Raw genomic sequence first — 10,346 nt, 5'->3', positions numbered from 1 at the left:
TTTCATTGTATATACATTGTCCGGCCCAAGTTAAGTAGGCATTTAATTCCGAACTGTTATATGCCGGCTTGTCATGAGCATTCTTGGTTAAATGTCATTCGTTTCACGCACTATCAATCCGCCGATTAGGCTCTGAATTCGGAGGCTTAATCGGCCCAAAGGTGTCGCTCCAAGGGCTCCGAATCCGAAAACTGTCAGCCCATCTATAATTGCCATAATTAGTCCATTTTAACTCCAAAAAGCCAAAAATTAGTATATGGAGCGGCTATGGCTAATATCTACCGGCGTCCGTCTTTTGGGGTTCAGTATTAATGAAATCGCCTCGGGGTCACCGCAAGTATTAGAAATAAATTACCTCGGACTTTTCGCCCCTGTAATTTCACTTATTGTGTTCAGACTCGCTTTAAAACAACTTTGTTACGTGGGGTCAGACAAATGTGAATTTTCTTCATTAGCAGAAAAGAGGCTCGAACTTTGGCTGAGCTCGATACTGCAATGAATCGCAGCAGAGAACCCATCCGTGCGAGAGGTGGGGCGTTCAAAGAACAGGAAAAACGTCAGCCTCTAGGTCGTCGAAGCAGATCATCTCGAAGGAAGGATGAGGCCGACGTCGCGTCGCGACCATTGAATTTTACTATTTTCGTGGGGAATTCCTTTTTTGTCCTGGATCGTGGCCTTGACATTGTCAATGGTGTCAAGGCTCTCTACCTTGAGGGTGATTGTCTCGCCGATGTGAACATTGTGGATTCAAGCGTGGTCAGATCGAAGCATTTCAAGCTACGGCCGCTCTCCGAGCAGTGGGCGTTGATTCGGCGCTACCGCTGTACCAACGCGATCACTTCCCTTCTTTCGCCTTCGAAGCTTGAGAAGGGTGAGGATGAAGGCGATGCCGTATGAAAATAGATATTGTAATGCTCGAACGTGGATTGCATTTTTGTAATTACTGTTTTAATCGAATAAAATATTTTATTTTAAAAGTTTGTATCTCATTGTAAATTTTTGTTAAGCATCTTATTTCGAGTGTTGGCATGTTTTGTTCTGTTCATACGGTTATGCTGGCTCAAATTACATATCCCTGCTTTGATGTGAACCTGGAGGGCGCTCTGGTTTAGAGGCTTTATCGGCCCAACAACGTCATGCGCCGAGAGGGCTCCGAATGCGGAGACCAATCGTGAATCCATGAGGGGCGCTCCGAATCCGGAGACTTAATCGGCCCAGCGACGTCATTCGCTGAGGGGGCTCCGAATATGGAGATTTTTTGGCCGATCGTGATATCCACGAAAGGCGCTCCGAATCCGAAGACTTTATCGGCCCACCGACGTCATGCGCCGACGGGGCTCCAAATCCAGAGACTTTTTGGCCAATTGTGATATCCACGAAGGGCGCTCCGAATCCGGAGAATTTTTGGCCAATCGTGATATCCACAAAAGGCGCTCCGAATTCGGAGACTTTAACGACCCACCGACGTCATGAGCCGACGGGGCTCCGAATCCGGAGACTGGCCAATCGTGATATCCACGAAGGGCGCTCCGAATCCGGAGGCTTTGTCGGTCCAACGACATCATACGCCGAGGGCGCTCCGAATTCAGAGACTTTGGCTAGTCGTGATATCCATGAAGGGTGCTTCGAATCCGGAGGCTTTGTCGGCCCAATGACGTCATGCGCCGAGGGGGCTCCGAATCTAGAGACTTTGGCCAGTCGTGATATCTACGAAGGGCACTCCGAATCCGGAGACTTTATCAGCCCAACGACGTCATGCGCCGAGGGGGCTCCAAATCCGGAGACTTTTTGGCCAGTCATGATATTCACGAAGAGCCCTCCGAATCCGGAGGATTTATCAGCCCAACGACGTCATGCGTCGGGGGGCTCCAAATCCGGAGACTTTTTGGCCAATCGTGATATCCACGAAGGGCGCTTCGAATCCGGAGGCTTTATCGACCTAACGACGTCATGCGCCGAGGGGGCTCCGAATCCGGAGACTTTTTGGCCACTCGTGATATCCACGAGGGCGCTCCAAATTCAGAGGCTTTTTTTCAAAGCACCTTTCGGCTAGATTTCGTAGTGGGTTGGACTACAACTGTTCAACAAGAATCCTTGCATTACAAAGGTGGAATGTGTACATGGCGAATCTTTTAGAGCTAAGATCATTCCCCACAAGTCGAGTTTAATGACAGAATTTTCGAGTTCCAGGACTGCGACGTATTTCTGAGCCGATAAGGAATCCTTCCGATAATGGTCGTCTCAGTTATAACCTAATTGAGGATCAACTCTCCTGGTGTGTAGCGGCACAGTTGAACGCGTTGATTATATGACTTGGCAAGTTGTTGCTGGTGTTGCCTAGGACTATTGTGGCTTTTCGCTATGGAGTTGTCCGACATCGTTGAGGATGTTTCGATTCGGCACTTCGGAGGAGTTGGCCTGCGACTTTGCAGGCGTCTTTCCAGAAAGGAGATAACATGTTTGTGCGGATTACCAGAAACCACGGATTTGCTCAATGCGGTGTACGATCGGGAAGCGTAGCAGTTGATGGTAGGTGCTTGGCACGGCTTGAATAGCATGCAACCAAGTTCACCCCATAATGAGATTATATAGCGGTGGGAGCTTGATGACCAAGAACTCTACATCCATTGTTTGGGAGCCTGCTTGAACGGGTAATGAGATTTCCCCAACGGGTACTCTAGATTTGCGTTGAAGCCGAACAAAGGATGAGGAGCTGGAGACAAGTTTGATTCGTTGAAGCTGAGTTTGATAAATGTTTCGTAATACATAACCTCTGAAGTGCTCCTTGGTCTATGAGGACGCGCTCAACGATAGATCGACTCACGTGTAGCTCAATGACCAATGGGTCACTATGGGGGAGTGTTACGCCGATAAGATCGAAATTATCAAAGACAATACTCGGAGCTTCGTGGGGCTGCTTGGATGGTGTGCGTTGCTTCTGGGGGGCTGACTGAATTGCATGTACGACAAATGGCGTTGGAAGGCCGTATATCATATAAATGATGCCAAGCGGAGGTGAATCCTGCCAAAGGGCAACTGTTTTGATTGCGTTTTTTCGGACATGTTGCTGGAGTCGACCATCTTGCACCAATTCCTCAAGGTGGTCTTTCAGAGCATAACAGTTGTCCGTATCATGACCGTGATCCTTGTGATATTCACACCGCTTGTCCCGTCGTCTCGTGTCGGGAGGTCCCATCATTTTGGACCGCCATTTGAAGAACAAAAGATGTTGGATTTGGGACATAACTGAGCTGATTGGCTCTGACAGCTCCGTATATTTCTTGTCGGCGCGCTTTGTGCACCTATTATCAACTTGCAATTGCTCATTTGTTCGGTGTGAGCATTGTTCGCTTGATCGGCGAGAATCCCGTCTCTTGTCTCGTTTAGCCTGCTGTCGTGGTTCAGGGCTCCGAGGAGGTACGGAACTTATTGGCTGAACAATTTCAGGGGGGGCCATTTTTATGGCAATGTGTCCGGCTTTAACCCGTAATGCGTCATCTTCCACTTTGCAGTATTCCTCTACTTTCTTCATCAACCCCCAGACTGTTTTGGGAGGTCTTCTGGTCAAGGAACTGCGGAGGGCACTATCCGGGTGTAATCCTACTTTGAAGGCGGTGATGGCCATGGAATCGTTGCAAGCATCATCAACAAGATTAAAGCACTCCCAATATCGTGCCGAATATGCTCTTAGTGTTTCTCCTGACAGGATTTGCATTGCCCTAAGAGAGTCGGCTTGTTTCGGCTAAACCTCATTGGTGATGAATCTGGCCTTGAAGGACTTCTGTAGTTGGTGGAAGGTTTTGATCGAAGCCGGTTCTAGTTTATAATACCACCTAACAGCCAATGGTCTTAAACTGCTGGGAAATATTCGGTACATGAGGGCCTCGTCATCTGCATGCAACGTCATGGCTTGCTTGTAGTGGCGGATGTGATCAGTGGGGTCTGACTTTCCATCATAGAGAGTGAATGACGGGGCTTTAAACTTTTTGGGAAGGATTGCCCTTGCGATCCGTCGCACAAAGGGATCATGCTGGTCCTCGTCATCTGAGTCGTTTCTTTTGCGCTTATGCCTTATACGTGGGCCCTCTTCAGAGGAGCTGGAAGTTGCAGGTCGTCCTTTCTTTTTGGGCTCCGGAGATAGTGAATCAGAGTCGCTATCAGTGTCTTGTTGTCGGGCTCGAGATCGTCGACCAGCTGCTTTCAGAGGTCGTTCCAGATCTTGGCACACGGCTTGTTTGGACTTTGCCACCTCCAGGGCCAAATCCTGACGGAGACGCTCGTTCTCAGCGATCATGTTCTCCAACCGCTGCTCGTTTTGCTTTGCTTGTTCCATGATCGCTTACATTGCCTCATGTTCTGGGGTCGAAGGTGAGGCGAAGTTCAAAGCGCGTCATGCTGGGATATTCTCTGGTCCATGCATGTTTGTTAGAGTAAAATCGTCTAACTGCGTGGTTTCATCAGTGGCTATTGAAGGGTCCTCCGTCACGCCCGCCATGGATGTGCTTGAGTATTCCCACAGACGGCGCCAATTGTAGAGAAGTGGTTTTGGGGATACTCTTCAGATCCTGGGGGACACTTTTGATCCTCTTCTAGTCACCTGAAAAAGAATGAACACTCTGGTCAGGGGTGCCGGAATTAGCACTCCGGCGAGCAAGTCAGTCTCACACTCAAGATTGCTTGTATTTTAAGTTAAACACAATAATTTTCACATACCTTTCTCAGTCTACTATTCCTCTATTTATACTTGTTCCCTGTGCCTCGGGGCAAGGCCCACTTTTCACTCATTATCCTTCTATTCCCTCGGCTCCATAGTTCAATAACTATTCGGCCTATCTATCCATTTTATTCGGCATCCTGAACGTGCTGGATAGTGCCGAATAGTATCTGACTGGAATATGCTTCTAATTCTTTTTAATATTCGGCTCCCACAATAGCAATATTATTTTATTATTTTATATGTATAAAGGCTAAGGGACAAATATGTCATTTTAATTTGACAGAAAGTAAGTATAATTTTTTAAACATGAGAGGATATATATTAAACATAAATCTCAGCGGTGTCAGTGTAATTTATCCTAAAAAAATAATAAAACCTAGGCAGAATAGTGCAAAATGCAAAGCATAATTTACTTCGCTCTTACGTTAAAATAATAAAAAGAAAAACTGTTAGTGGGATACATATAACACTTTTATGGATCTGGGACTGCATGCTCATAAACACAAAGTAAATAAAACTACAAACTGAAATGCACTCAACTCATGCATTGATTTCCATGTTGTCAATTAGCCTCACCTTCCAAACCAAGCAGCAGCACAAAACACAACGGTGCCTTTAATCTCCTCCACTGCTTCCAAACTTTCTTGATCCACAATCTATTTGCAAAAAAGAGACACATAAGTTGGGCAATAAATTAGAATGTTCAATCAAAGCCAGTGTTTAAACAAAGAATATTACTTTGATCCTAGGACTGGGGATCCTCTATACAATTCCCTCCAACAAATAGTTGCAAAATAATGTCAACAATAATGATCTTAAAATTCAATAAATTGGTACCACAAGCAATCTCAACGTGAGAGGAGGATATTGAAAATATCATGTCCTATTGCAAGAGGAGGTAATACCTACCCAATAGCCTAAATCCTCTATAATGTTGTTCCTCCTAATCCAAATGAGTAGACGACCAGATAAATTATTATTTTTATTTTTTTTTTATCAGCAAGACAAAGTAAGTTAAATGAACTAATTATCCATGACGTGTTATTTGGCGCACCCCCTTCATCGATTTCTAAACAATTTGTCTATGTAAATATTGCTGGACATGTTGTAACAGAAAAGCCTCTAGACGGCTATGCCTCATATACTGTTTAGTTCTTGCCGGTAAATTGCACATAATTTTTAGACAAAGTGGTCATAAATTCAATGAAAAGTGTGTTGAACAATTTTCACTGTATTTAATGAAATAAATTTTGTTTGTGTACTAAACAACAAACGGAATACAAAAGAAATATAGGAAATGAGAGAGATTGTTTGATTACAAAAATCAAACTAATAAATAAAAATTAAAAATCAAAATCTGATTTAAATAAATAATAATAAAATAGAAAATAAATTAACAACTTACTTGATTAATTTCTTGAACAAACTTTTGATCAAGTCCAGTATTGAACACTGTGTCCTTAAGATAGATTCGTCCTCTCCACGGTGCTTCCAGATTGTGGACGTCTATCTCCCAGGATAAAATGATCAATCAACGAAAAATTGCAGCACTACAAATTTTTCGTACAACGAACACACTTAGTGTAAACACTATTTCTCACAGAAAATTAATGGAATTAATGCAGCAAAATGCAGAAATGAATTGCAGCAAACAAAAACAAAATTGGAGTGAAAACATCAAATGAGGCCTGCCTATTTATAGATGGAGTGGTGGCTGTACAGATTTGAATAAACAGGTATGATACCTGTTTGGATAGATCTAGTTTGAATTTGAAACAGATAAACTGTTTTGGATTTGAACAGATTGGGATCTGTTGGACAGATATGAGACTGTACACTAGACAGATTTGAATTTAAACTGTACAGAATATGAACTGGACAGATTTGAATTAAACTGTACAGAATTTGAAGAGGTGCAAAAAGATTTGAATTCAAAAAATGAAGACAGATTTTATTTTACCAAAAATAAAATTAAATTCAAATGTTTTTGGCCTAAAAAGATAGGTATTGGGCCAAACAAGCCCAACCCAGCCTTACACCACGCACCTACGCCCAGCCCAGCCCGTCCGACCAACCGGACGGCGACGAGCACATGTGTGGTGATTTTTTAGTCCAATGGGTCTAGCCTATTTTTTCCATAACTTCCCTCTCTACAAAACTTGGGTGCCCCTTGGGGCTTACCCCAAGTTCCAATCCCATGCCTTATAAACCCATTCAAAACTTGTCCACCAAATCAATGTGCGACAGGCCTTAAACTAAACCTTTAGGAAATTTCACCAAAAACACCATTTTCATGGAGCTCTCTTTAGCTTCAATTTCCCATTCACCTGATAATTGTTTTGAGTAACCAAATATACTGCGTGAATCACAACGCGGCATAGAACGCGTTACCACTTAGTCCCGAGAAATTCGGCGCATAGGTCCCACTTAAAAATTAGACCAAAGTTTAGAAAAAAATTTGTTTTTCCAGAATTTTTCAAAAATTATTTCTAACAATCCCTCCCATGAATAGAATTTGATGACAACGGAAATGCAACAATATGCAGAATTTGTCGAAAGAGTATAAATCGAAAATATCTTACATCAAGATAGGTAGCTTTCAGCCTTGAACCTTCCCTAGTGATAACCTATCGGACTTACTAGCTAACTAATGGACGCGATGTCTTGAATTGTTTAGCCATTTGTGTAAGCCAAGACAATAGATTTCACACAAAATATCTTCTGGCACATTGTGGTTCTCACGGTTGTGTTCATTTTGGCCTTGAACACTCTTGGTTGTTCATGAGTGTTTCTAGAGAATTTAGTCACTTCATTCTCATAGAACCGGCCCCAGTTCGACACTTATATAGGTGATTCTTATTATGAATATCTCTTATACTCGTCTTGATTTTATGCCTAAATCAAGATATAAGTAATCATTAAAAGCTAAGCTTATCCTTAAACCCCTGCATACAACATATGTTGCAGATATTACTCTCACCATAGGAATGGGTAGGGAATTTTAATCCCTTGGTGATTTTTGGCGAGCCACACATAACTTAGTTGTCCCTTTGAACTTAGTTCTTGGGATCTCTAGTCATATAAGTAGGGTTACCATTATGATGACTCTTATGTAATAGGCTTTAATCTCATCCCCTTCGATGAACTATACACTTGCTCTTTTGTCAAACCTTTTGTTAACGAATCTGCAATATTCTCTTTAGATTTTATATAATCTATTAAGATTATTCCATTTGAGAGCAATTGCCTTACGATATTATGTCGGCAACGAATATGTCGTGACTTACCATTATACATATGATTTTGTGCCCTGCCTATTGCAAATTGAATATCACAATGAATGCAGATAGCTGGCACAGGTTTTGGCCACACTGGAATGTCTTCTAAGAAGTGACGAAGCCATTCTACTTCTTCTCCTACTTTTGTCTAAAGTAATGAACTCAGATTCCATTGTGGATCGTATGATGCATGTTTGTTTCGTAGATTTTCAAGAAATAGCAGCGCCTCCCAGAGTAAAGTCATATCCACTAGCGGATTTTGAATCTTTAGTATCCGATATCCAATTGGCATCACAATAACCTTCGAGTATTGCTGGATATCGAGTAAAGTTCAAACCATGATCACAGGTAAATCTTAGATATATAAGAACCCGAATGATCGCTTTCCAATGGTCTTCTCCGGGGTTACTAGTGTACCTACTCAATTTACTGACAGCATAAGCTATATCAGGACGAGTACAACTCATTAGGTACATTAAGCTTCTAATGATTTGGAAGTATTTTAACTGAGACACCGCATCACTTTTATTTTTTGATAAATAAATACTGATGTCTACAGGTGTTCTAGCGACATTCATATCATCCTTGATAAATTTACCAAGAATTTTCTCAATATAAGGTGATTGAGATAATGCATATCCGTCAGACGTTTTAGTAATTTTCATTCCTAATATTACATCTGCGACCCCCATATCTTTCATATCAAATCTTTATTCAGCATTTGCTTAGTTGATTTGATCATGTTTTGACTACTTCCAAATAGGCATGTCATCCACATAAAGACAAACTATGACATATCATTGGTTAGTGTTTTTAATATAGACGCACTTGTCACATTCGTTTATCTTAAACCCATTAGTAAGCATAGCATGATCAAAATTTTCATGTCATTGTTTAGGTGCTTGTTTTAATCTATAAAGAGATTTTACAAGCCGAGAAACTTTCTTTTCTTGCCCTGGCACTACAAACCCTTTGGGTTGTTCCATATAGATCTCTTCATTTAGATCACCGTTTAAGAAAGCTGTCTTAACATCCATTTGATGTATTTCTAAATTATACAACGTTGCTATAGCAATAAGCATGCGAATAGATGTTATTCTTGTCACAGGGGAATATGTGTCAAAATAGTCCAGACCTTCCTTTTGTCTGTAACCTTTTACTACAAGACTTGCTTTATATTTTTCTTTTGAACCATCTGCTTTCATTTTTCTCTTGAATATCTACTTATATCCAAGAGGTTTAGAACCAGGTGAAAGATCCACCAATTCCCAAGTATGATTTTGCATAATAGATTCAATTTCATTATTAACAGCCTCTTTCCACAACGGTGCTTCAGGACCTATCATTGCTCCCTTAAAGCTTTGAGGTTCATTTTCTAATAAGTATGTCAAAAAATCTTAACCAAAGGATTTTGATGTTCTTCATCTCTTACTACGTCTTGGTTCATCATCAGTTAAATCTTGTTGGTAGGGACCATTACTAGTCTCTTGTGTTGGATTGTCGTTAGTTTCTTGACTTTGTGTATAATCATAAGTTCTTTTCTGTAAACTTAATTCCTGTCATTTCTTGTAAGGAAAAACATGTTCAAAAAACATAGCATTCCTTGACTCTATAATAGTGTTCACATTTATATTAGGTATTTCTGATTTATAAGTCAGAAACCGATATGCACTACTATTCTGAGCATAACCAATAAACACACAATCCACTATTTTTGGTCATATCTTAGTCTTTTTAGGAACATAAACTTCTACCTTCGCCAAACACCCCTACACTTTTAAGTATTTATAGGAAGGTGATCGACCTTTTAAGGAGTGCTATTGGTTTTCTTGTGGGGTATTCTGTTAAAAACATAATTAGCAAACAATATTGCTTCCCCCAACAAGTTCTGCAGTAAGCCTGAACTTAGTAACATGGCATTCATCATTTCTTTAAGGGTTCTATTCTTTCTTTCAGCAATTCTATTTTGCTGTGGAGAATAAGGTGTTGTAGTTTGGTGAATAATGTCATATTGTGCACAAAATTCATTTAATGGTGCATCATATTCACCACACCTATCACTTCTAACCATTTTAATGGTTTTTCCAAGTTGATTTTCAACTTTAGTTTTGTAAAGTTTAAATATTTCTAAGGCTTCATCTTTACTTCTAAGTAAGTATACATAACAATATCTTGTGCAATCATCGATAAATGTTATAAAATACTTTTTGCCTCCTCTAGTTTGAACAAATTTAAGATCACATACATCTGTATAAATTAATTCTAGAGGTTCAGTTTTTCTTTCAACCGATTTAAATGGAGCTTTAGTTAGTTTCGTTTCTACACAAATTTCACATCTGTGATTAGGATAA

Source organism: Camellia sinensis, chromosome 3 (assembly GCF_055761805.1).
Source record: "Camellia sinensis isolate YWXY chromosome 3, ASM5576180v1, whole genome shotgun sequence".
Lineage (NCBI taxonomy): Eukaryota > Viridiplantae > Streptophyta > Magnoliopsida > Ericales > Theaceae > Camellia > Camellia sinensis.
This window is presented reverse-complemented; position numbering follows the sequence as displayed.